Source organism: Mytilus californianus, unplaced genomic scaffold (assembly GCF_021869535.1).
Source record: "Mytilus californianus isolate M0D057914Y unplaced genomic scaffold, xbMytCali1.0.p SCAF_1, whole genome shotgun sequence".
Taxonomy (NCBI): Eukaryota; Metazoa; Mollusca; class Bivalvia; order Mytilida; family Mytilidae; genus Mytilus; species Mytilus californianus.
The window spans coordinates 64,543,116-64,547,161 of record NW_026262581.1 but is presented as its reverse complement, the minus strand read 5'-3'; the positions used below and the strand labels follow the sequence as shown (position 1 = coordinate 64,547,161).

At 35.2% G+C, this 4,046-nt stretch overlaps 1 non-coding gene across 1 annotated transcript; it reads left to right on the top strand.

Moving 5' to 3' along the window:
- The first annotated feature begins 2,279 nt into the window (after nt 1-2,279).
- On the top strand, nt 2,280-2,443 carry LOC127716731 (U1 spliceosomal RNA). Its single transcript, XR_007989106.1, has one exon. It is a non-coding gene; the product is annotated as a U1 spliceosomal RNA (small nuclear RNA).
- The last annotated feature ends 1,603 nt before the right edge of the window (nt 2,444-4,046 follow it).

Below are 4,046 nucleotides of genomic sequence, written 5' to 3'. Positions count from 1 at the left end.
TACTCTACAAATTAAATCATTTTGGTATCAATGGAAACACATTAAACTGGATCTCTGCATTTCTCTCCAATCGTACTCAGATAGTTGTCCTGGAGGGAAGATCATCAAGCACAGTCCCTGTCACCTCTGGGGTTCCACAAGATACTGTCTTAGGTCCAGTCATATTCTTGGCCTATATAAACGACTTTCCTGACTACCTTACTCATAGCAAACTAAGATTTTTGCAGATGACAGTATGATATATACATGCCAGTGAAATCCCAGGGTGACTGCCTCAAACTGCAAGCTGATCTTGATGCATCAGCGAAATGGGAAGTGGAATGGCTGATTGCCTTCCACCCAGATAAGTGTACTGTTCTCTCTGTCACAACTAAACGTCAACCTTTACAACATAACTACACCCTTCACAATATTTTTTTAGAAACTGTTACATCTAAATACCTAGGCATCACACTACAGTCAAACCTCAAAGTGGGACAAACATATAGATGACAATATCTCCAAAGCATATAGAACACTTGGCTTTCTTAGGAGAAACCTGAAAACATCTAACCAAAACATTAAGAGCCAGGCATACCAGCACTTGTCCGTCCCAAACTCGAGTACTCCTGCTCGGTTTGGGACCCCCACACCTCAGAATCTATCTCGAAGATAGAGATGGTATAAAGGAGAGCTGCTCGGTATGCCTGCAACAGGTATCATAACGCTAGCAGTGTATCAAACATGCGAAACACACTCAACTAGCCACAATTAACAACGCAGATTACGTGCACGCCTGGTTATGATGTACAAGATCACACATCATCTTGGTGCTATACCATCTAGCACAATTCTCATTCTATCAGACTCGAGAACCAGAATACATCATTCACACACTTTCAGACACATCTATACATTTAAAGACTCGTACAGATTTTCATTTTTCCCATACACAATAACGTAATGGAATCTTCTACCAACTACAGTTGTTCATTCACAGACAGTCGACACTTTCAGAGAGCAGCTCACATATGCTGTTCACTCCACTCATCTAAATAGCTTCATCTCCCGTACATAGTTTTAATCACTTCGCCTGTTCTTTGCACCGTGTCTTTTTGTAAATAACTTTATATTAACGTCTTGTAAATAAATAGGCCACGCATGCACCAGTTATGGATCATCTTTATTCAGATGGAAGACTGGAAAACTTAAAAGAAGAAACTGGTTCTATAGATTTGAAAGCTAGCTAGGTTAATTTGCAATTGCCTGTGAAGTTAATAAATCGAGGTCACACGATTCATGCATATGATAGCCTTTAAACAAAACGTGTGGTTCAATTGGTCTTCAAATCGCTTTCAGCTTCTGATAAAAAAATCGAATACAGGAATTATTAAAGGCTTTTCGGAAAAATAATTTTCAAACTGCCGTACACTTTTTTTAAATTAAATGTCATTTTACACGACAAATTCGTCCAGCAAGGGAGCACCCTTAAATTTTGAAAGGAGCAGTAATCAGGTTCTTGTATTGCACACCTTTTCCAGCGATATATACATACCTATATGTCTCTGCCTTTTCTCTGAGACTACTATAACACATGTGTTATAGTAGTCTCAGCTTTTCTAAAGAAACCATTTGTCAAAATGGAAGAGTCTTCTCTGAGTTTTCTCCTCAATGACTCCTTCATTAGTCAGTTATTTATTGTTTTCCACAGGAATGGTCTTCGTAGCACTTATATATTTATGGGTTATCAATGTAGATAAAACTCAAATCGTTTTATTATATCAGAGACATATAATACATTTGTATTATATATGTCTCTATTAATATTATACTGCCATATGGAACTGAGGACTTTCCATTTGATAATGTAGTGCTTGAACCTCGCATATTAATCATAAAAAAATTTGCAGACAAAAAGTATGAAATGAAAATGTTCCAACTTCGATATTGAGTATATTATATCTTTATTCCACATTAATGGCATATCATTTATCAAATTATCAGCCGTTGTTAAATTGTTAAATCCGTCATAAGATCAACAAATAGTTTAACTGTGGAGTTGTCGTTCCTTATCTCGTCTACATTTTCTGGCTAAAATCAATATAACAGCATTAACAATTAGTAATTTAAAAAAATAAATTGTCATTAAATCTTAAAAATTATAAAAAATGTAAGTCTCTTTCTATATATTTTGATTTATTAGTCACTGAATTATTATTGCAGTTTTTCAATTTTCATCTAACACCTTGTATATTGTAACAATTTTATGATTCAAGAAGTTACAATTTTTCAATCATAGCATACTTACCTGGTACAGGGAGCACCGTGATCAAAAAGGCGGTCTCCCCAGGTCGAGGCCTTTCCATTGCACTTCGGATAGGCTGAAGCTTGCGAATGCCCCAAATGTGGGCATCTCGGGTACGCAATTTTTCAGTGTGGGGGACTGCGTTCGCGCTAACCCCCGATTTTCAAAAGTTAACAGATGATCAACCTTTCCCTGATTATCAACTTGCCACCTTACTTTTGATAGCAAGTATAGATAACTGAATGTTGTGTGCAATTTATTTCATTACTAGCATAGTGCTAAGTGTGATAAAAGAGGGGGTGCTCATCTCCCAAATCCTGCTTTAAAGTAACTTAGTTTTTTCCAATTTTCCACTTTTTTGCCTGTTTTCCCAGATCCCACTTTTTTACCCCTACCAGAGACATATATACTTATTTATGCATTTATAACTCTGATTTTTAAAGAATGGACAAAAATGAGAGATTGATTATTGCCATTTACGGAAAATCTGCATACAGATATATTTATCATTTGTCAGAATGCAAGTTCTTATTATTGCAATACTCACCCAGTCCCATTAATAAAAACCTCACAATAATTTTTGACATTATCTTAACTACCATATTCATGCATTTTGACTGGTTGCATCTGACGATTAATGCAAATCTTAAAACTTGAGAAGCAGGTCCAGACACAGTATTTGCCTTGTGACTATGATCTTCTATAATACATGCTTCTTACTATGGACTTAAAATATTCCTGTTGATCAGTTTGAAAAGATGAATACAAAGTGCAAATTGAAACACTTTGGCCAATTGGTATTGTAAAAGGCCTTTTGAATAAGCACAGGTTAATGTTCTAGGCCACACCTTGTCAATTTGATACAGGCTTAAAAGCGTTATCAATCTTCTTCAGACTTGGACTACTCAAACTCCCAAGGAAAGCAGTGACCCCAAAAAATCCAGCTCAGCATGTTGGTGCAGTACCAAGACATGTTCTCGTCCTGATATATATGTTAAATTTGTCACTGGATATTAAACACTGATCCATCATCATCAAAGCTATTTATGTAAGCTTTATTTTAATGCCACAGCTTTGTCAAAAGATCACACAAATTTAACTTGTGTAAACATTTGTAGAGGGTCTTCAATAATATATCCCTGTAAGATTCAAAGTATTTTGCTTCATAGTTTCAGAGGAAAATGTTAGGAAAATTTGCAACAGAATCAAAGATTTGCTCCTTTAGCTTATCAAAACTAAATGAGGACGGTTTGTAAAGAAAGACCTTTGATACATCAGGAATCATTCCTGAAAAATTTTGATAATTCCTGCAAAGTTTGAATAAAATTAAATAAGTGGTTTCAGAGAAGATGGAAATGTAAAAAGAAAAAGAACACATAACAACAACAGAGCAAAAGTATGGTCAAAATGCCAGGGCTGGTGTGCTTAAAAAGTGATTATTGAGTTTTGTTTCTTAAAATAAACTGTAAAATTATCTAAGCTACTGTAAACCAACTAATTTTCACAACTTTCGCGAATAGAAAAATAACGCGAATATAAAAATAACGCGAATATAAATCGTCGCGAATATGTAAAACTTGGATCTTTCCTTAGTTAACTACGTCAAGTGAATTAGAAAATCGCGAAATTAAAACGCTGCGAAGTGGGCTAGAAATGGCTAAACGCTAAATAAAGTATCCGTGAAAATAAGTTGGTTTACAGTATCATGAATGTTTTATAAACACCCCTGAATAATTTCATAAAGAAATGGAACGACAAAAAG